The 24,527-nt window shown below is 42.5% G+C and overlaps 1 long non-coding RNA gene across 1 annotated transcript; it reads right to left on the minus strand.

The window, feature by feature from the left end:
- Positions 1–10,311: 10,311 nt before the first annotated feature.
- On the minus strand, positions 10,312–24,289 carry LOC116356996 (uncharacterized). The gene is made up of 5 exons (XR_004205280.1): positions 24,120–24,289; positions 13,689–13,763; positions 13,308–13,480; positions 11,610–11,767; positions 10,312–11,412 (listed from the first exon to the last, which is right to left on the minus strand). It is a non-coding gene; the product is annotated as an uncharacterized LOC116356996 (long non-coding RNA).
- Between the last annotated feature and the right edge of the window lie 238 nt (positions 24,290–24,527).

A 24,527-nucleotide genomic window follows, 5' to 3' on the forward strand; every position in this document is an offset into this window, starting at 1 on the left:
GGGAACAGGGTACAATTTGGGACACATCCTCAGTCATCAATTAGACAAACTAGATTAATGCTCTCAACACAACCTTGATTAGACGCACTTACATAAGAGTATACTAGGGAGCTCTCGTGTCGAATCAATCACCGTATTAATTAAGCACATATTTTAAAGTACAAGAAGGGCAAGCTCTGTGATGGCACTACACAATCTCATTTTTCTTCTTAAAACTGAGAGATGTGTTTGAATATGAGACTTTGGTGATGTTGCTCTCTCTGTGTAAAACATCTAATGGAATAATCCTATGAGGATAGCTAGTCTCTTTTGCTTGTTTTCGAGAACTGATCTTCGCAGCCTTATAAACTATAAAACAGATAAAAGGATCTAGCATACCCAACTGGCTAAAGCTAAATCCAAAAACATCATCTGCTTGCTACTTAAGGAAGCTAACTAGCTGTATAAAATGTGCTTCACTCAAAGTTGCTTTGATAGGGACATATTTTTCTAATAAATTTAGTCCAACACAGTGTGTTTCATCTGTAATAGCTGGAAACAGAGCGGGTCATGCCCTGAGCAGTGGTTATTGGCTATTTACACAACGGGTGGGTCTAATCCTAGATGCTGATTGGTTAAAATCGCATTCCAGCCAGTGTCTATTCCACAAGTTACCACTGGCTAAAGCTATGATGTTGAAATGCCTATTTACTCAGTTCCATCTCACTGCGCAATCCACTGTCTCATCAGCCCAGCCAGACAATTTATAACCTCGATCTCTACTGTAAAAAGCATCTAGACATTTCTTTTAGACTAAAAATTGGTTTTCAATAGCAGAGACTTGTATAAAACTTGCGGTCAGTCTCTCTGACATTTGCAACATTGTTTCAATATTTATATTCTCCAGCTGTCCCATAGTAATTAACGTGTAGTGGTCTGGAGTCGGAACGAGACAGACATGTAGTCAGCTATTCTCAGCCAGTCGAAATCATGAATCAGCATAATTTTTATGGACATACAGTGGGGAGAACAAGTATTTGATACACTGCCGATTTTGCAGGTTTTCCCACTTACAAAACATGTAGAGGTCTGTAATTTTTATCATAGGTACACTTCAACTGTGAGAGACGGAATCTAAAACAAAAATCCTGAAAATCACATTGCATGATTTAAGTAATTCATTTGCATTTTATTGCACGACATAAGTATTTGATCACCTACCAACCAGTAAGAATTCCAGCTCTCACAGACCTGTTAGTTGTTCTTTAAGAAGCCCTCCTGTTCTCCACTCATTACCTGTATTATCTGCACCTGTTTGAACTCGTTACCTGTATTAAAGACACCTGTCCACACACTCAATCAAAACAGACTCCAACCTCTCCACAATGGCCAAGACCAGAGAGCTGTGTAAGGTCATTAGGGTCAAATTGTAGACCGGCACAAGGCTGGGATGGGCTAGAGAACAATAGGCAAGCAGCTTGGTGAGAAGGCAACAACTGTTGGCCCAATTATTAGAAAATGGAAGAAGTTCAAGATGACGGTCAATCACCCTCGGTCTGGGGCTCCATGCAAGATCTCACCTCGTGGGGCATCAATGATCATGAGGAAGGTGAGGGATCAGCCCAGAACTACACGGCAGGACCTGGTCAATGACCTGAAGAGAGCTGGGACCACAGCCTCAAAGAAAACCATTAGTAACACACTACGCCGTCATGGATTAAAATCCTGCAGAGCACGCAAGGTCACCCTGCTCAAGCCAGCGCATGTCCAGGCCCGTCTGAAGTTTGCCAATGACAATCTGGATGATCCAGAGGAGGAATGGGATAAGGTCATGTGGTCTGATGAGACAGAAATATAGTTTTTTGGTCTAAACTCCACTCTCTGTGTTTGGAGGAAGAAGGAGGAGTACAACGCCAAGAACACCATCCCAACCGTGAAGCATGGAGGTGGAAACATCATTCTTTGGGGATGCTTTTCTGAAAAGGGGACAGGACGACTGCACCGTATTGAGGGGAGGATGGATGGGGCCATGTATCGCGAGATCTTGGCCAACAACCTCCTTCCCTCATTGAGAGCATTGAAGATGGGTCATGGCTGGGTCTACCAGCATGACAACGGCCCGAAACACACAACCAGGGCAACTAAGGAGTAGCTCCGTAAGAAGCATCTCAAGGTCCTGGAGTGGCCTAGCCAGTCTCCAGACCTGAACCCAATAGATAATCTTTGGAGGGAGCTGAAAGTCCATATTGCCCAGCGACAGCCCTGAAACCTGAAGGATCTGGAGAAGGTCTCTATGGAGGAGTGGGCCAAAATCCCTGCTGCAGTGTGTGCAAACCTGGTCAAGAACTGCAGGAAACGTATGATCTCTGTAATTGCAAACAAAGGTTTCTGTACCAAATATTAAGTTCTGCTTTTCTGATGTATCAAATACTTATGTCATGCAATAAAATGCTAATGAATTACTTAAAAATCATACAATGTGATTTTTAAGTAGTGTACCTATGATACAAATTACAGACCTCTACATGCTTTGTAAGTAGGAAAACCTGCAAAATCGGCAGTGTATCAAATACTTGTTCTCCCCACTGTATACAAAGAAATGTCAACAGAAAATAGGTAAAACAAAATGAAATGCAGCTAGTTATCAGACTTTCCAGCTTCAATTTGAAGTGATTGTGTTAGCTGTGTTGTTGGCTAGCTACTCTGTACAACAGTGTCTTGACTAGAGCTCATATTTTATATTCCAGGTGAAATCGTGCATCATTAGCTCATTCTTATGAATGTATCCAAATAAATGCCACTAGAAAACAGCTTAAACAAATGCAAATGCAGTTACTTTGCTGTTATTCTGGCTTCACTGTTTGACGTAACTGTAAATTAGCAGTAGTTGCAATATTTACCTGGCGCTAACGCTGCAGATAGCACTACTGGGGGATCTGAAAAGTTATAGTCAATCGATCAGTAACATAATACTTTTAACAAACAAAATGTATTTCCAATTTACAATCTGTAGAAACAAAGGGAATAGAAGGGTTCAGAACCTTTGTGAAACATCACAGCACTGTTGAAAAATATATGGCAAATTGAAATCCAATACGGATGGTGTTAAGAGATAGATGGGAGGGGTTGAAGGGAGCTGAAGGTTGGTACTAATAACAACAAGAGAACTCATGTAAAACATACTGTGATGGTAAAACGTATATAGGTTAAGATTTCTTTTTGAAAGAGCACAGTTTGAAAGATATGGCAAATAGCAGGGCAGGGCAGAAATTTCCCGAACTGACTTGTTGGAGAGGTGGCATCCTATGACAGAGCCACATCGAAAGTCACTGAGCTCTTCAGTAAGGCCATTCAAGTTATGTGCTTGATTTTATACACCTGTCAGCAATAGGTGTGTCTGAAGAATCCGAATCCACTATTTTGAACATACTTTTGTATATAGGATGCCACTGAAAATATTTGGCATGGGTCCTCAGATCCTCAAAACGTTCTACAGCTGCACCATCGAGAGCATTGGTTGCGTCACTGCCTGGTATGGCAACTGCTTGGCCTCCTACCGCAAGGCACTACAGAGGGTAGTGCGAACGGCCCAGTACATCACTGGGGCCAAGCTTCCTGCCATCCAGGACCTCTGTACCAGGCGATGACAGAGGAAGGCCCTAAAAATAGTCAAGGACTCCAGCCACCCTAGTCATAGACTGTTCTCTCTGCTATAGCACGGCAAGCGGTACCGGAGCGTCAAGTCTAAGTCCAAATGTCTTCTTAAGAGCTTCTACCCCAAGCCATTAGACTCCTGAACAGCTAACCAAATGGCTACCCAGACTATTTGCATTGACCCCCCCCCCCTTTACACCGCTGCTACTCTCTGCTGTTATCATCTATGCATAGTCACTTTAATAACTCTACCTACATGTACATACTACCTCAACTAATTGACTCTGTATTGGTACACCCCTATATATAGTCTAGCTATTGTTATTTTACTGCTGCTCTTTAATTACTTGTTACTTTTATCCATATTTTTTTCAAACTGCATTGTTGGTTAGGGGCTCGTAAGTGAGGTCTACACCTGTTGTATTTAGCACATGTGACTAATACAATTATATTTGATATGCACGGTGCTTTGTCATTATGGAGAAGAGTTATGATTGCAAATACAGTACATTACTGTTTTACCGTAAGAACCATGAATTTTTGTTTTAAATTATTGATTGTAACTTACAAGGCACTAATAGAAGATGTACTGAACGTATCTAGAGACACTATTAGCTACAGCTCCTTGGATAAACAGAGCAAATCCTGTCATGCATACTGTCCCTATGCAACAAGAAAATAATAGACAACAGCTAGTCAGCAAAGATCCTACTGATAAACATGCAGAGCTCATCTAAAACAATCATAATCTGTGTGTGTGTGTGTTCCTCAACCCCCTTATTCCTCTTGAGCGCAGAGAACCGCATCGCCTGGAGTTGCCCGCAGGCGTTATAGTTACCAAGCACAGGGCCCTGTCAGAGCACAACTTTCTAGGGCACAGAGGAGAGAAGCACACTTGGAGTTTATCCTATCCTGTCTATTCCTATGACAGACACTCTTAGCAACTGTCGCACGGGGGCTCCATATTTCATGGCCATGCGTACTCTAATTGTGTTGCCAGCCTGCACACTTGTAGTGATGTAGTTTAAAAAAAACTTTATGCTGCACCACTTGTGGATCACGTCACGCTTTCTGTGTCACTTTGAAGCCCTGCGAGAAGAGAACTCTGAAATCTTTCTACCTCGATCTCACACACACACACACACACACACACTTTCTCCATTGGTCTCAGGTCGCCAAGTCATAGATGCCCTGCTGAACAGTCAAAGCCATTAAATTAAGAAGAAAAAAAGATTTTAGCTTTACTGAAGCTCTGATAGACTGAGACTGCCCCCTGTATTTTTTGTATATATTTTTTTGCCACCTTATTTAACCAGGTAGGCTAGTTGAGAACAAGTTCTCATTTGCAACTGCGACCTGGCCAAGATAAAGCATAGCAGTGTGAACAGACAACACAGAGTTACACATGGAGTAAACAATTAAGAAGTCAATAACACAGTAGGAAAAAAAAAAGAGTCTATATACATTGTGTGCAAAAGGCATGAGGAGGTAGGCGAATAATTACAATTTTGCAGATTAACACTGGAGTGATAAATGATCAGATGGTCATGTACAGGTAGAGATATTGGTGTGCAAAAAAGCAGAAAAGTAAATAAATATAAACAGTATGGGGATGAGGTAGGTAAAATTGGGTGGGCTATTTACCGATAGACTATGTACAGCTGCAGCGATCGGTTAGCTGCTCAGATAGCAGATGTTTGAAGTTGGTGAGGGAGATAAAAGTCTCCAACGATTTTTGCAATTCGTTCCAGTCACAGGCAGCAGAGAACTGGAACGAAAGGCGGCCAAATGTGGTGTTGGCTTTAGGGATGATCAGTGAGATACACCTGCTGGAGTGCGTGCTACGGATGGGTGTTGCCATCGTGACCAGTGAACTGAGATAAGGCAGAGCTTTACCTAGCATGGACTTGTAGATGACCTGGAGCCAGTGGGTCTGGCGACGAATATGTAGCGAGGGCCAGCCGACTAGAGCATACAGGTCGCAGTGGTGGGTGGTATAAGGTGCTTTAGTAACAAAACGGATGGCACTGTGATAAACTGCATCCAGTTTGCTGAGTAGAGTGTTGGAAGCTATTTTGTAGATGACATCGCCGAAGTCGAGGATCGGTAGGATAGTCAGTTTTACTAGGGTAAGTTTGGCGGCGTGAGTGAAGGAGGCTTGCGGAATAGAAAGCCGACTCTAGATTTGATTTTATATTGGAGATGTTTGATATGAGTCTGGATGTTTGATATGAGTCTGTTTGATATGAGTCTAGTCGGGCGTGCGGGTGCAGGCAGCGAACGGTTGAAAAGCATGCATTTGGTTTTACTAGCGTTTAAGAGCAGTTGGAGGCCACGGAAGGAGTGCTGTATGGCATTGAAGCTTGTTTGGAGGTTAGATAGCACAGTGTCCAAGGACGGGCCGGAAGTATACAGAATGGTGTCGTCTGCGTAGAGGTGGATCAGGGAATCGCCCGCAGCAAGAGCAACATCATTGATATATACAGAGAAAAGAGTCGGCCCGAGAATTGAACCCTGTGGCACCCCCATAGAGACTGCCAGAGGACCGGACAGCATGCCCTCCGATTTGACACACTGAACTCTGTCTGCAAAGTAGTTGGTGAACCAGGCAAGGCAGTCATCAGAAACACAGAGGCTACCGATAAGAATATGGTGAAAGCCTTGGCAAGGTCGATGAAGACGGCTGCACAGCACTGTCTTTTATCGATGGCGGTTATGATATCGTTTAGTACCTTGAGCGTGGCTGAGGTGCACCCGTGACCGGCTCGGATACCAGATTGCACAGCGGAGAAGGTACGGTGGGATTCGAGATGGTCAGTGACCTGTTTGTTGACTTGGCTTTCGAAGACCTTAGATAGGCAGGGCAGGATGGATATAGGTCTGTAACAGTTTGGGTCCAGGGTGTCTCCCCCTATGAAGAGAGGGATGACTGCGGCAGCTTTCCAATCTTTGGGGATCTCAGACGATATGAAAGAGAGGTTGAACAGGCTGGTAAATAGGGGTTGCGACAATGGCGGCGGATAGTTTCAGAAATAGAGGGTCCAGATTGTCAAGCCCAGCTGATTTGTACGGGTCCAGGTTTTGCAGCTCTTTCATAACACTGTAGACACACACTGAAGGAAAACCCATCTCTGTATCTACACTGTAGCTAGCAACATTAGCCTATAAGGAGGGTTCAAATCAAATTAAATCAAATTTTATTTGTCACATACACATGGTTAGCAGATGTTAATGCGAGTGCAGCGAAATGCTTGTGCTTCTAGTTCCGACAATGCAGTAATAACCAACAAGTAATCTAGCTAACAATTCCAAAACTACTACCTTATAGACACAAGTGTAAGGGGATAAAGAATATGTACATAAAGATATATGAATGAGTGATGGTACAGAGCGGCATAGGCAAGATACAGTAGATGGTGTTGAGTGCAGTATATACAGTGCCTTGTGAAAGTATTCGGCCCCCTTGAACTTTGCGACCTTTTGCCACATTTCAGGCTTCAAAGATAAAGATATAAAACTGTATTTTTTTGTGAAGAATCAACAACAAGTGGGACACAATCATGAAGTGGAACGACATTTATTGGATATTTCAAACTTTTTTAACAAATCAAAAACTGAAAAATTGGGCGTGCAAAATTATTCAGCCCCTTTACTTTCAGTGCAGCAAACTCTCTCCAGAAGTTCAGTGAGGATCTCTGAATGATCCAATGTTGACCTAAATGACTAATGAGGATAAATACAATCCACCTGTGTGTAATCAAGTTTCCATATAAATGCACCTGCACTGTGATAGTCTCAGAGGTCCGTTAAAAGCGCAGAGAGCATCATGAAGAACAAGGAACACACCAGGCAGGTCCGAGATACTGTTGTGAAGAAGTTTAAAGCCGGATTTGGATACAAAAAGATTTCCCAAGCTTTAAACATCCCAAGGAGCACTGTGCAAGCGATAATATTGAAATGGAAGGAGTATCAGACCACTTGCAAATCTACCAAGACCTGGCCGTCCCTCTAAACTTTCAGCTCATACAAGGAGAAGACTGATCAGAGATGCAGCCAAGAGGCCCATGATCACTCTGGATGAACTGCAGAGATCTACAGCTGAGGTGGGAGAGTCTGTCCATAGGACAACAATCAGTCGTATATTGCACAAATCTGGCCTTTATGGAAGAGTGGCAAGAAGAAAGCCATTTCTTAAAGATATCCATAAAAAGTGTAGTTTAAAGTTTGCCACAAGCCACCTGGGAGACACACCAAACATGTGGAAGAAGGTGCTCTGGTCAGATGAAACCAAAATTGAACTTTTTGGCAACAATGCAAAACGTTATGTTTGGCGTAAAAGCAACACAGCTCATCACTCTGAACACACCCCATCCCCACTGTCAAACATGGTGGTGGCAGCATCATGGTTTGGGCCTGATTTTCTTCAGCAGGGACAGGGAAGATGGTTAAAATTGATGGGAAGATGGATGGAGCCAAATACAGGACCATTCTGGAAGAAAACCTGATGGAGTCTGCAAAAGACCTGAGACTGGGACGGAGATTTGTCTTCCAACAAGACAATGATCCAAAACATAAAGCAAAATCTACAATGGAATGGTTCAGAAATAAACATATCCAGGTGTTAGAATGGCCAAGTCAAAGTCCAGACCTGAATCCAATCGAGAATCTGTGGAAAGAACTGAAAACTGCTGTTCACAAATGCTCTCCATCCAACCTCACTGAGCTCGAGCTGTTTTGCAAGGAGGAATGGGAAAAAAATTCAGTCTCTCGATGTGCAAAACTGATAGAGACATACCCCAAGCGACTTACAGCTGTAATCGCAGCAAAAGGTGGCGCTACAAAGTATTAACTTAAGGGGGCTGAATAATTTTGCACGCCCAATTGTTCAGTTTTTGATTTGTTAAATAAGTTTGAAATATCCAATAAATGTCGTTCCACTTCATGATTGTGTCCCACTTGTTGTTGATTCTTCACAAAAAAAATACAGTTTTATATCTTTATGTTTGAAGCCTGAAATGTGGCAAAAGGTCGCAAAGTTCAAGGGGACCGAATACTTTCGCAAGGCACTGTACATATGAGATGAGTATGTAAACAAAGTGGCATAGTTAAAGTGGCTAGTGATACATGTATTACATAAAGATGCAGTATATACATATACATATGAGATTAATAATGTAGGGTATGTAAACATTATATTAGGTAGCATTGTTTAAACTGGCTAGTGATATATTTTACATCCTTTCCCATCAATTCTCATTATTAAAGTGGCTGGAGTTGAGTCAGTGTGTTGGCAGCAGCCACTCAATGTTAGTGGTGGCTGTTTAACTGATGGCCTTGAGATAGAAGCTGTTTTTCAGTCTCTCGGTCCCAGCTTTGATGCACCTGTACTGACCTCGCCTTCTGGATGATAGCGGGGTGAACAGGCAGTGGCTCGGGTGGTTGTTGTCCTTGATGATCTTTATGGCCTTCCTGTGACATCGGGTGGTGTAGGTGTCCTGGAGGGCAGGTAGTTTGCCCCCGGTGATGCGTTGTGCAGACCTCACTACCCTCTGGAGAGCCTTACGGTTGTGGGCGGAGCAGGGTTAATAGTGATGAAGGGCACATAGCATTAACCCATTCAGGTATTCCCCCAGAATAAATGAATATTTTAGAGAAAGCTGAAAGATTAAATAAATGACTGTCATTATGCATATTGCGCATCTGGGTCGAAGCCTATTTCTATTCCGATACTTACCTAATAAGGCTTTGCTGTTGTTTATATCTTGCGTCTTGTTATGTAGCTACTGTACGAAATGTTTAGCAGCTTTTCACAAGCAAATACATGTGATATAGAGATCGGATGGAGTGAGTCATTACAGCCAATGTAAAGCTCATTGACTTTCCTGTTAAGTACTACCATCTGGTGGTTTCAAAAGGTGTTACTTCTTCTAAAACTCACAGCAGTTTCAAAGAAATCTGTTGATGGGTCTGATATATAACTTGTGTGCAACCCCAGAATAATTTCAATTGAAGAGCATATAGTTGGTCCATCACCTCACCTCAAGTAATTGAGGAGCTACTTACTAAAGTTGTGTGCCACCTTCGTGTTGAGCATGATGTGAAAGTTATTGCTGTGCTCGGTGATCCCACCGAATGTTCCCAAATCTTGAACTGCAAATTGCTCGTACAAGCGTGACGTGTCCATTTCAATCTTCCCAGCATTTCCCCGTGTCCAGAATGATTTCTCCATCTGCTGAGAGAGACCAATCATAATCGGCACTGAGACAAGCTGTATTCTCTATGAAATGCAATGCTCTGGGAAAGCACAAGACACTGACAGACACTGCAGCGAATAATTTCCTATAGTGTTTAAGGAAATTATGAAGTGGAAAATAGGTACGTCCTTATTTATCATTGCAAACTATCTGATGAGCATGACAAGAACTTCTGAACGAATCAGACTCTAGTGTAGTGTAATATGAGGTAATACACCATATTATAAACTGGGTGGTTGGAGCCCTGAATGCTGATTGGCTGACAGCAGTGGTATATCAGACTGTATACCACTGGTATGACAAAACATGTATTTTTACTGCTCTAATTACGTTGATAACCAGTTTATAATAGCATTAAGGCACCTTGGGGGTTTGTGGTATATGGCCAATATACCACGGCTAAGGGCTGCGTCCTGCCTAAGAACAGCCCTTAGCAGTAGTATATTGACCATATACCACACCACTCGTGAATTATTGCTTAAATATAACATAATGCAATAGCATATAACATTGTCAATTTGCATGACTATATTACATGCTTACAAATGTAGTGTAATAAATAGGGATAAACAAACACATCCGTAGTAGTACCTTATCTGAACCAACTTCCTCCCAATGAAAAGCCCTGGTTCGCTCTGTTAAGGGTTTTGTACTGGGTTCATTTAAGGTCAATGGAGGAGGCATAGGGATGAAGGAGGGTGCTGGGATCACAAGGGTGGTGGGAACAGAGACAAGGGCAGGACCAGGGACAGGCACATGACCAGGGACAACTACAGAACCAGGGACAGGGACATTCACGGATGACTTTACAGGGCTGCGAGATTTCGGGACAGGTTTTGCTGGAGAGGTCGTATGAATTCTTGGCACCTTCCCTCCCCCTGATAGCTGATCTGCTGCACCCAACACCGGATCTGATACGCTGAAGCCTTCTCTGCCTGTGGATTTGCTCTCCTCTATAATGTATTTGATATTATCATAGATTCTTAGATCTATAACCCTAGGATCCTCATAGATGTGCTCAGACTGAGACTTTCATTTCCAGTCCAGGCAGAGCTTATCTATGGCCTGGACCCAGGCATCCCTCTCTCTCTGGATGGCTTCTGTGCTCTTAGAATGGTCTCTCACAGGTACCCGGAAACCTGCAATACATCAGTATGACTTGTCTTAACTTCCTCTTTTGGCTGTGTGAGCAAACAATGACTATCACTGGGCAAACATTTCCCATCTAGATGTATGACATTGTATGTTGTCAAATAGGAGTGTTTTACAGAGGGTATACAAGGCATGCAGTCATAAGAAAAGTCAGACAGCAGCAGCAATGCTCAACTCTTCAGAAAGAATCCTTTGTCAGAATAGAGTTTGTTACAAAGTTACATCGCCGCTGATTTTCATTTATATATGCTTCTCTAAGCTGTTGTCCCCGTCTGAGAAATGAATGACAAATGGCAAGGACTGCTCCCCATCTACCGCCCGTCGACTGATGGGGAGCAGGTTCAGCTGGCCCGGGTGAAGGCGAGCCTCGTACCTAAGAACACAAGTGTAAATAACATCATGATGTAGATAGTAAATGATTCATAGTCAATGTAGGACTCTTCCAAACTTTGCAAAAGCATTGTGCAGTTGTCATAGAACAGTACTAGTAGTAGCAGTAGTAGCAGCAGTAGCAGTAGTGGTGTAGTAGCCATACAAGTAATAGTAGAGTAGTACAGATCACACACATACTTCACCCATTTAAACGATGCCAAGGCTCCTCTTTGCAGGAACAACAGGCCCTCAGTGAGGGTCATTGGTGCTGGAGGCCGTTCACACTTCTCTTCACTGCCCTCTACTGGATGGATGTAGACGTTTCTATAGACGATCTTGTTTACAAGCTGCATCATCTACACAACATGTGTCAATCAAAAATCGTGAGTCTTAATTGAAAATAACAATTCCTTCAAACGTCTTCAGTCTTTATGTCAAGAAGCTGAGTGGCACCCTATTAATAACTGATCGAGGGAAGTAGCACCAGAGACACAATGGTGGACACACAAGGGTGCGTTCTGAGCCCTCTCCTGTACTCCCTGTTCACCCACGACTGCGTGGCCACGCACGCCTCCAACTCAATCATCAAGTTTGCGGACGACACAACAGTGGTAGGCTTGATTACCAACAACGACGAGACGGCCTACAGGGAGGAGGTGAGGGCCCTCGGAGTGTGGTGTCAGGAAAATAACCTCACACTCAACGTCAACAAAACTAAGGAGATGATTGTGGACTTCAGGAAACAGCAGAGGGAACACCCCCCCATCCACATCGATGGAACAGTAGTGGAGAGGGTAGCAAGTTTTAAGTTCCTCGGCATACACATCACAGACAAACTGAATTGGTCCACTCACACAGACAGCATCGTGAGGAAGGCGCAGCAGCGCCTCTTCAACCTCAGGAGGCTGAAGAAATTCGGCTTGTCACCAAAAGCACTCACAAACTTCTACAGATGCACAATCGAGAGCATCCTGGCGGGCTGTATCACCGCCTGGTATGGCAACTGCACCGCCCTCAACCGTAAGGCTCTCCAGAGGGTAGTGAGGTCTGCACAACGCATCACCGGGGGCAAACTACCTGCCCTCCAGGACACCTACACCACCCGATGCTACAGGAAGGCCATAAAGATCATCAAGGACAACAACCACCCGAGCCACTGCCTGTTCACCCCGCTGTCATCCAGAAGGCGAGGTCAGTACAGGTGCATCAAAGCTGGGACCGAGAGACTGAAAAACAGCTTCTATCTCAAGGCCATCAGACTGTTAAACAGCCACCACTAACATTGAGTGGCTGCTGCCAACACACTGTCAATGCCACTGACTCTACTCCAGCCACTTTAATCATGGGAATTGATGGGAAATGATGTAAATATATCACTAGCCACTTTAAACAATGCTACCTTATATAATGTTACTTACCCTACATTATTCATCTCATATGCATACGTAGATACTGTACTCTATATCATCGACTGCATCCTTATGTAATACATGTATCACTAGCCACTTTAACTATGCCACTTGGTTTACATACTCATCTCATATGTATATACTGTACTCGATATCATCTACTGTATCTTGCCTATGCTGCTCTGTACCATCACTCATTCATATATCCTTATGTACATATTCTTTATCCCCTTACACTGTGTATAAGACAGTCGTTTTTTTGGGAATTGTTAGTTAGATTACTTGTTCGTTATTACTTCATTGTCGGAACTAGAAGCACAAGCATTTCGCTACACTCGCATTAACATCTGCTAACCATGTGACAAATAAATTTGATTTGATTTGATTTGATTTGAACTCTTTCACATCTGCTATGGCTCTACACAAACCAAGCTGCTGTCCACCTCCATAACAGGTTAGAGTTTAGGGGCAGGGACGACTCTCTTACCTTGTGTTTGTCCTCCAGTGAGGTGGCCTCCAGCTCATAGTCATGTCTTCCTCTGAAAGAGACGGAGAGCTTGGCCCCAACTCTGTCATCGCAGCTCTTAACACATTGAAGGGCAGCTGTCGCTTTACGGTGCCTTTCTCTATGCTGCACACCATTTTGGTGTTGAAGTCAATCTAAACATACAGTATAGAGATTCACATCACTCTGAGATTTTCACAGCTTTTACTCAGATGCATGACAGGGTATCTTTACCAGCACACTACAGGCTTTCATCGTGTGGGAGCTGTTATCACAACTCAAGATTGACTGTTTCTAGACGTTGTAACACCAGTTATTATAACACTTAACTCAATGTCACAAGATGCCCTATATCTGACTCACCTGAAGAATGCGCTTCTGCCATCTGTAGCGGTTGTGCTTGTAAACACTGAAGTTGTACTGGGAAGCTAGCTGTTCCTGCAATGGAGACCAATAAACCAATGGCAATGATGCAGGAACAGATCAGAAGAGCAGCGTACCCTCGAAGTTGATAGTGAATGACAGAATAACATGGGCGACATGTACCGTGTCGTGTGTCGATGAAGTTCATTATGTGTGTGCAAAGACCGTCCAAGGTTAAACCCAGGCTTTGTTGTTGCCATGGTTTCCTGTGCTGATTTCGAGGCCCGGTAGTGTAATACTTTTACCTCTAACCTGGTCCCAGATCTCTTTGTGCTGTCATGCCAACTCCTAGCGTAGGGTTTTGACCAGAGGCGGCGCTTCGCTCCAATGCTTTCCTTCGCTTTAAATTTGCATAGAGCAGAGCTCAACTTTTTCTCCCGCTCCGCTAGCAGGATTCTCGCCGCACACCTTCCCACATTCCCCTGCACATTTCTCTGTGTGCCCTCATTGAAAATGAATGGGGGCAGAATTTCTCCTGCTGAATTCATTGTTGGTGAAAGCTCACTTTAAGGCCAATGACTAACATGACCATACGAGTTGGCAAGACGACACAAACACATCTGGGACCAGGTTGTGGAGGTATTATACTACAGGTCCTTGGCAAGATAGCACAAACAGATCTGGGACCAGGTTGTGGAGGTATTATACTACAGGTCCTGGGTAAGATAGCACAAACAGATCTGGGACCAGGTTGTGGAGGTATTATACTACAGGTCCTTGGGCAAGATAGCACAAACAGATCTGGGACCAGGTTGTGGAGGTATTATACTACAGGTCCTTGGGCAAGATAGCACAAACAGATCTGGGACCAGGTTGTGGAGGTATTATACTACAGGTCCTTGGGCAAGATAGCACAAACAGATCTGGTACCAGCCTACAATATCTCCGTGGCCAGGTTTTGCTTTAGCTGTGTCACGCCTTGGTCATAGTATTTTGTGTTTTCGTTATATATTTGGTCAGGCCAGGGTGTGACATGGGTTTATTTTGTTGTGTTTCGTATTGGGTTTTTTGTAGGCATTGGGATTGCGGCTGAGTAGTGGTGTAGCATAGGTTTGGTGCCTGAGGCGGTTCTCAATCAGAGTGAGGTGATTCTCGTTGTCTCTGATTAGGAACCATATTTTAGGTAGCCGGGGTTTCACTGTGTATTTCGTGGGTGATTGTTCCTGTCTTTGTGTTTGCACCAGATAGGGCTGTTTCGGTTTTTACATTACGTTTATTGTTTTTTTTTGTAAAGTTCGTGTTTCGTTATTTAATAAACATGGATTGCAATAGCCACGCTGCATTTTGGTCCGATCCTTGCTACACCTCCTCGTCCGAGGAGGAGATAAAAGAAAGCCGTTACATGCATGGAATGCTTTCTCCTCCTCTCTAATCCTGGCCTGGTTGTAAAATGTGTAAAAAAAATAAATCATTGTTTTAATAGTAATTTCACAGGCTTTTTCACCTCACATGTTAATTCTTTATTAACCCCGTTTCTTTTTCACTGTCTCTATTTCAACTGTTATAATTTGTGCAATTAAATAAACCTAAATAGAACCTATAGAGCAACTTGAAGTGATATCCACCTCGGATCTCTCTCCATCTCTGTCACTTTCTCTTGTCTTTTACTCTTAGGTTATTGTTAGCTCCTCTCCTTTGTCTATTCTCTTCTGTTATGGCCTGTTCTGTTCTTCTGGTGTCTCTCTTCATCGTATCCAATTATTATGTTGCTGTCTCTGTCTTGTCTGGTGTGTCTCTCTCCATCATATCCTACTCTTCCGTTGGATGGCTATAACTACTTAAGAGGACACCGAGGTCCGGACCTCCGTAATTTTCTCTAATTAGATTTTTTTTACACAATAAATTCAATAAAATATGGGTCAACATCTAGATATTGCTCCCAGCGTTTATCAAAGATCAGAACACTTATATTATTAGGGTTCTATTCGATCTGTAAAGCTGAAGCGTTAAGAGATTTCACAATATAAATGTAAAGATAATTTCCGATTGAGCCGACATGTGCAGCGTTTACCGTGAATGCAACCTCGGCTAAAGAGGGATCATTGCCTTAAATTTCAATCGCGCTGTAGAGCGGAGCTCTTGATCTGACTGAGTTTTAATGGCGCATGCCTCTTTGTGAACGAGTGGAATCATCAACAGGGGTTTGTTTGATATGTTCGCCTGCATCCCACGGATTTGCCTCCCAGGTTTGCCTTTTTAGCAGCACATTCACCCGTCTCTTAAACAGGTAACTCCGCCCACTCGCTGCACAGGCGAAGGGCCTGAGACATGAAACGAACAAGAGGGACAACATGGACAAAAGTAACAGTTTGTTTTTTTCCTAATTACTCAGAGATCGATAGAGCTAGAGACACCACATTTTATGACAAACAACGTATATATGTCATCTACCATTAGCAACTGTAATTTTATTTCTAGCGTAAATTAATTTAAATTAAATAGATGAGAACAGAATTACCTTAATGTTACTTCTGTACCTGCAGCAGGGCAGGAGTAACACAGCCTTGGGATGAAAGTAACAGCTGGCAAGAAGTGCACAATATCTGTTTTATCTCCATGTTTCTGGTTTATAATGCTGGTTACTTTCAACAAATGTACTATCAGCCATGTGTGTGTCAATTTGAATAATTAATACTATAGGTAAAACATTTTGGAAAATGAACCAAGTGTCAACATCTTAATGTTGCGCAAGCACAATATTTTGCCTTACAATATTAATCGGACTAAAATGGATCACATTATAGCTATATTAACCATCATTTTCTCATCTCACTTTAATTGGAATGTAGTAGATGTTTTTCACCATTTGTAATTACTATTAATACTTAGACCTACCAATCATACCCGCTCCTTGTGTCTTAATATTATAAACGTCTTTATTCTCTTCACAAACGGCAAAACTCATTATGCTTGTCACATTTCCATGGGTTGACATGAGCTAATTAAACCCCAGAATCATAAAAATATCATATTTATAACCACTAACCTGTCGATAAAAGCTCATGAGAGAAGCTGATCCATCAAGTCAATTGATTAAGGCATATTTCTAATGTCATATACTCTGAGTATACAAAACATTGACAGTGTGTAGATGAAGGGGAGGAGATAGGTTAAAGAAGGATTTTTAAGCCTTGAGACATGGATTGTGTATGTGTGCCATTCAGAGGTTGAATGGGCAAGACAAAAGATTTAAGTGCCTTTGAAACTGATATGGTAGTAGGTGCCAGCAGGGCAAAAAGAATGAAGGAAATATTTACTGTATATATAATATATATGTAGTATATAATATACACTGGGGCCTACAGTGGATTCGGAAAGTATCGGGACCCCTTCCCTTTTTCCTCATAGTCACGTTACAGCCTTATTCTAAAACTGATTAAATTAACACATTTCCTCAATCTACACACAATACCCAATAATGACAAAGCAAAACAGTTTAGAATTTTTTGCAAATGTATAAAAAACCAAATACCATTCTGACCCTTTGCTATGACACTCGAAATTGAGCTCAGGTGCATCCTGTTTCCATTGATCGTCCTTGAGATGTTTCTACAACTTGATTGGAGTCCACCTGTGGTAAATTCAATTGATTGGACATGATTTGGAAAGGCAAACATATAAGGTCCCACAGTTGACAGTGCATGACAGAGCAAAAACCAAGCCATGAGGTCGAAGGAATTGTCCGTAGAGCTCTGAGACAGGATTGTGTCGAGGCACAGATCTGGGGAAGGGTACCAAAAAATGTCTTCAGCATTGAAGGTCCCCAAGAACACAGCGACCTCCATCAATCTTAAATGGAAGAGGTTTGGAATCACGAGAACTCTTCCTAGGGCTGGTTGCCCGGCCAAACTGAGCAATCAGGGGAGAAGGGCCTTGGTCAGGGAGGTGACCAAGAACCCAATGTTTACACTGACATAGCAGAGTTCCTCTGTGGAGATGGCAGAACCTGCCAGAAGGACAACCATCTCTGCAGCACTCCACGAATCAGGCCTTTATGGTAGAGTGGCCAGATGGAAGCCACTCCTCAGTAAAAGGCACATGGCAGCCCGCTTGGAGTTTGCCAAAAGGCACCTAAAGGACTTGCAGATGAAACCAAGATTAAACTCTTTGGCATGAATGACAAGCTTCACGTCTGGAGGAAACCAGGCCCTGCTCATCACCAATACCATCCCTATGGTGAAGCATGAAAAGTTCTACAACTGCACCATCGAGAGCACTGGTTGCATCACTGCCTGGTTAGCCTCCGACTGCAAGGCACTACAGATGGTAGTGCGTACGACCCGTACATCACTGGGGCCAAGCTTCCTGCCATCCAGGACCTCTATACCAGGCGGTGTCAGAGGAAGGCCCTAAACATTTTCAAAGACTCCAGCCATCCTAGTCATACACTGATCTCTCTGCTACCGCACGGCAAGCGGTATCGGAGCACCAAGTCTAGGTCCAAAAGGCTTCTTAACAGCTTCTACCCCAATGGCATAAGACTCCTGAACTGCTAATAAAATTCCCCACCCCACCCCCTCTTTTACACTACTGCTACTCTGTTATTATCTATGTATAGTCACTTTAATATCTCTAGATACATGTATATATTACCTCAATTACCTCAACTAACCATTGACTCGGTACGGGTGCCCCCTGTATATAGCCTCGCTACTGTTATTTTACTGCTGCTCTTTAATGATTTGTTACTTTTATTTTGTATTTTCTACTTATTTATTTATTTCTGAACACTTATTTTTCTTAACTCCATTATTGGTTAAGCTTGTAAGTAAGCATTTCAATGTAAGGTCTGCACCTGTTGTATTGGGTGCATGTGACAAATACAATTTGATTCAGTGGCAGGGACTGGGAGACTAGTCAGGATCGAGGGGAAAGATGAACAGAGCAAAGTACAAAGAGATCCTTGATGAAAACCTGCTCAAGGGCGCTCAGGACCTCAGACTGGGGAGAAGGTTCACCTTCCAACAGGACAATGGCCCTAAGCACACAGCCAAGACAACACAGGAGTGGCTTTGGGACAAGTCTCTGAATGTCCTTGACTGGCCCTGCCAGAGCCCAGACTTGAACCCGATCTAACATCCTTGGAAAGACTTAAATAGCTGTGCAACGACGCTCCCCTTCCAACCTGACAGAGTTTGAGTGGATCTGCAGAGAAGAATGGTAGAAACTCCCCAATACAAGTGTGCCAAGCTTGTAGCGTCATACCCAAGAAGAGTCAAGGCTGTAATCAATGCCCAAGGTGCTTCAAAAAAGTACTGAGCAAAGGGTCTGCATACTTATGTAAATGTTATATTTAAGTTTTTTTATTTGAGACATTTTTGTTTTTGCTTTGTCGTTATGGTGTATTGTGTGGGGGCAATAAACAATTGAATCCATTTTAGAATAAGGCTGTAATGTAACAAATGTGGAAAAAGTGAAGGGGTCTGAATACCTTCCGAATGCACTCTATGTGAACTACAGAAGACACTGGCCTGTGCTTAAACATTTTGTTTTGTATTTTATTCCAGGTCATTTGTTTACATTGTGTGACTTTGTCCCACCCGTCTCTCCTGTAATTTCTCCCAGGCTTACACACAAGACTAGCTAGCATGATACTTGAAACCTATGCTGTCATTTAGTCACTAGATGGGTTAAGAAAATGACATATGTTTGGAACCTTAAAACAACAACCATAACAAAAAAACTCTACAACCGATAATAAGTTCTGGGTCCATTTTTTATTTACTTTCACATATCCCAGCTCGGAATCGGCTCACTAGAGAAATAGGCAAAACTAGAGACGCTGTTGATGGTGTTTTTGCGAGATGCCAGACAAAATGCCATTTTAAAACCACCCCCCACTCCTGCCGTGTCTACAGACATCCCCCAACAAACAAAAAACGACTCTGAGAATCAGTGCACAACTGGTAGTCGCTTATAGATATGTCAGTCAGTCAGTCAGTCAGACTTCTATTGCAGTAACGTTGAAAGGCTCTGGCTAGTATTACTTAGCTTCTTACTTCATCCTTCTAGCTGGCTAACATTTAACAGAGCCTAACTCAGCAGGAGCTAGAAATAGGCTACTAAATTCTCATAATAACTTTGCTTTACAGAGAGAAGGCTACTGAGACAGACAGTGATGTGGCACTCAGTGGTGAGTCTGAGGTGGGCTGCAATGCATGCAGGAGGAAGCAGAAGATACAGGGAGAGATAGAGGAAGCAAGCAGAGAGAGAGGTTAGTACAGTACACCTGGGGGGGGGGGGATAGCCTATCGCTGGGGCTAGTTAGGGACCGTCAATAAATAATAAATTTACAGATGGTCCCTAACTAGCCCCATAAGGATATACATCAACCCAAATTTACCACAGGCATTACAATCGGGTCGCGTGCAGCTTCACTCCGAATTGATGATTACTTGTGTGCTGCCAGCTGTGGGAATGATTGAAACCTTCATTTTGGTTGTGATGCAGTCACAACCACAAGTCTCAACAAAACTCAGTTTTGGACAAGACTGACTTTATGACCAAAATTATCCTATTTAAACTTTGTAGTCAATTTTGACAGAAGAATACATATTTCTGACTCATATCGATGCGTACACATAACAGAACATCATAACAACTCAAAACATGACAGATAAGAAGCTACATAGCCCCTAGGCTATAAAAATATAAAGAGACATGAGCCCCCCAAAAAATACATAATGGAAAAATGATAATACTTCTGTGATTCATTTCCTTTCATCAGTTCTACCAGCTAATGTGAGATTATTAGATTACATAACAAAACTGGAAATCTTTTCTCTAATCTTTCTGGCTGCCCTCACCCTAAGTTCATGTTCAAGTTTGTTTACTTGTCATATGCACATGATATATATGGAGTACACTTACTTACAGGTTAACCTCTCGACAACATAACAATAGAAAAAGTAAGTAGCTTCGTGAATAAAAAGAGTAATACAAATGAAATAATTGCACCAATTTAATAATGGGCCATTTTTTACAAATAGTTACATAGCCTATATGGAAATAGCAGACATGAGTCAAGCATGTTTACCTGTAGAATGGAATAGGTTATGAGACCTCAATGATTATATATATATATATATATATCCTATCAAGCTCTATCAGGTTGGATGAGGAGGGTCACTGCACAGTTATTTTCAAGTCTCTCCAGAGACGTTAGATTGGGTTCAAGTCCGGGCTCTGGCTGGGCCAGTCAAGGACATTCAGAGACTTGTTCCGAAGCCACTCCTACGTTGTCTTGTGCTTTGTCCCGTTAAACTTTCCCTCGATCATGACTAGTCTCCCAGTCCCTGCCGCTGAAAACATCCTCACAGCATGATGCTCCCACCACCATGCTTCACCGTAGGGATGGTCTCAGGTTTCCTCCAGACAGGATGCTTGGCATTCAGGCCAAAGAGTTCAATCTTGGTTTCATCAGACCAGAGAATCTTGTTTCTCATGGTCTGAGAGTCCTTTAGTTGCCTTTTGGCAAACTCCAAGGGGACTGTCATGTGCCTTTTACTGAGGGGTGGCTTCCATCTGGCCACTCTACAATAAAGGCCTGATTGGTGGAGTGCTGCAGAGATGGTTATCCTTCTGGCAGGTTCTCTGGAGCTCTGTCAGAGTGACCATCGCCTCCCTGACCAAGGCCGTTCTCCCCCGATTGATCAGTTTGGCCGGGTGACCAGCTCTAGCAAGAATTGGTTTCAAACTTCTTCTGTTTAAGAATGGAGGCCACAGTGTTCTTGGGGACCTTCAATGCTGAATACATTTTTTTGGTATCCTTCCCCAGATCTGTGCCTCGACACAATCCTATTTCAGAGCTCTACAGACAATTCCTTTGACCTCATGGCTTGGTTTTTGCTCTGGCATGCAATGTCAACTGTGGGACCTTATATAGACAGTTGTGTGCCTGTCCAAATCATTGAATTTAATCAATCATTGAGTCCAATCAATTTGAATTTAATTTACCACAGGTGGACTCCAATCAAGTTGTAGAAACATCAAGGATGATCAATGGAAACAGGATACACCTGAGCTCAATTTAGAGTATCTTAGCAAAGAATCTAAATACTTATGTAAATAAGTTATTTCTGTTTATTTTAATACGTTTTCAAACATTTCGAAAAAACTGTTTTTGCTTTGTGATTATGGCGTATTGTCTGTAGATACATCTTGTATTTTTTTTAACCTTTATTAACTAGGAAAGTCACTAGGAAACAACAAATTATTATTTACAACGAGAGCCTACACCGGCCAAACCCGGACGACACTGGACCAATTGTGCACAGCCCTATGGGACTCCCAATCACGGCCGGGTTGTGATACAGCCTGGAGTCGAACAAGGGTGTCTGTAGTGACACATCAAGCACTGAGATGCAGTGTTGCGAAGGCCTGATTGATGAGCATTTTTTATTTATTTAATCCATTTTAGAATAAGGCTGTAACGTAATAAAATGTGGAAAAGTGGAAGGGGTCTGAATACTTTCCAAATGCACTGCACATATTGGTTCATATCAAGTTGTAGTAAAGTGAAGCTTCAGACTACAGTGGGGCACTGTGTCACTGTCAGAAGATATGTGCTTCAGTCATAAAACATTTCTAATCTCGTCGGTCTCAGCTAGCTAGTCAGCCAGTACCTAGCTAAGTGGCTAGCCAACCAAGCTAGCTACAGAAACTAAACATTTCAAATACACTCGCTAGAAATAAACACTTTAACTAATGTAATGACCTATATCAACAGCCTTAAATATACTGTTAAATAACTCTTACTGACACCCAATAGCTTAAGGGTGCTGAGTGCTAACGCTAACTTATTAGCATTAGCCAACCGTTATGCTGAGGGAGACACGCTAGTTAGCTACCACCAACCCTGCACAAACTTGTGGCTAACTTTCTGGCTGTTCCACCCTCTCCATCTCATTCACTGCTGTGTGCTCATGCTCAACCTGCTCAGAATATCCATATTTGCTCTGTGCAGACTCTAAATGAGTGACAGGTGTGTTGCTGAATGATGACATTGACATCTAACCGGTGCTGGGGGTAGGGGTGGGGTCAAGGGACATGAGTGGTCCACTGCATTGTGAAATCCAGACTAATCACAGAAATTACCGCATCACTCCTGGAGCTTCTTGCAGTGCCTACTACTGGGTTTGTACTAGGTAACACAGCCACAAAGTCAAAATTGGCCAAATAAAATATATTTTTGGTCTTAATTCAAGGTTAGTATTTGACACCAGAAACCCAGGCCCAATGATGCCACTGTAAACAATGCTGCATGGGATTTATCTTAAAGCCGGGAGCCACTTGGTGGATTTTACAGCTCTAACACAGTTCTCCGACACAGCCAAACTGCTATGCGGATGTTGGCTGAAGCGGATCTGATTGAATCGAGCCCTTGATATATGTAGATGATCTTAGTTCCTCTTTAGTGAGAGAATAGCAGGGCTGCATTTCTGGAATTGAGGAAGTAGAATCCCCAGACGATAACACCCACACAAGTTCATCACAGCTTGTTTCAGTATTAGTATTGTACTGTAGGACTATGCTATTACAGTCACACAGATTCCTATTGAATGACACCTATTTCTACAAAACATGACAGCAACACTACAGTCAACATGCCATCAAGAGTTCAAGAAAGAGCATAGAATAAACCAGAGAATTTGCATTTTCATTGAAATAACAGCATTCATCATAATGTAATTGCTTGGAATGAGGATGAGTTTGATTGGTACACATGCTGAAATAATAGAATCTTACCTGTGGCACGTCCATTGAACCTTTTTTGTCTATTTTATTGGATTTTTCATTATGGCAACATAATCTATGGAGTTATAAAACTAAATCTCAGCTAAAATTCACAGTCTAGAATGCATGTGTTTTTTTTGTCATGTACAGTAACACTTCCTTTAAAAGCCATCTAAGGGGTAAGGGGAAGAAACAGGATTTACCTGGCTCTATGCACCGCCCACTTGTCAGATTTCACTTCTCTCTGGTCTATTGTCTACAACGCTCAACAAACGTGGCATGTCAGATCTTGCGTCGGTTCACATTGTGACCCGCGCTTTTGCAATTCGTTTTTGCCCGGTAGTCATTCTTTCATTTTGTGGTTTTGTCCAAAAGAATAGGCTTAAAAAGGAGATACATATATAAAACCATAACATCTTGTGATTTAAAAAATATATATATTTTATTTGATATAACTAAATATAAAAACCTTCATGGGATCAAATTCCTAGAGTCAGTCCATACCCAGACTTATTATATTCTAACTTGCCTTAAATCACCAGACATTGGAAATGATATAGTTTATGAGAAAGCACATTAAAAAAAATGCATTTATGTGTTTGCATGGATGTCCTCTGATACCATTGATCAGCCTACCTGTAAAAGTAGAAACGTGTAGTGAGGTGCGTACTGGCGGCAGAGAAGTCCGGTGCAGGAGAGCGAGAACTGACTAACAACGGTGTTGTTTAATCAACATAAAACCACCTTTAACAGAACAATACAATAAATGGGTCAAACAAACGCGGTCATACCAGCATACCGTGCACAAGCACTACAATAAACAATTACAGACAAGGACATGGGGGAGAATAGAGGGTTAAATACACAACATGTAATTGATGGAACTGGAACCAGGTGTGATGGAAGACAAGACAAAACCAATGGAAAATGAAAAGTGGATCAGCGATGGGTCGAAGGTCGGGGACTTCGACCGCCGAACGCCGCCCTGACAAGGAGAGGGACCAACTTCAGCGGAAGTCGTGACAGGACGCATGTTCAGGATTC

Source organism: Oncorhynchus kisutch, linkage group LG24 (genome assembly GCF_002021735.2).
Source record: "Oncorhynchus kisutch isolate 150728-3 linkage group LG24, Okis_V2, whole genome shotgun sequence".
Taxonomy (NCBI): Eukaryota; Metazoa; Chordata; class Actinopteri; order Salmoniformes; family Salmonidae; genus Oncorhynchus; species Oncorhynchus kisutch.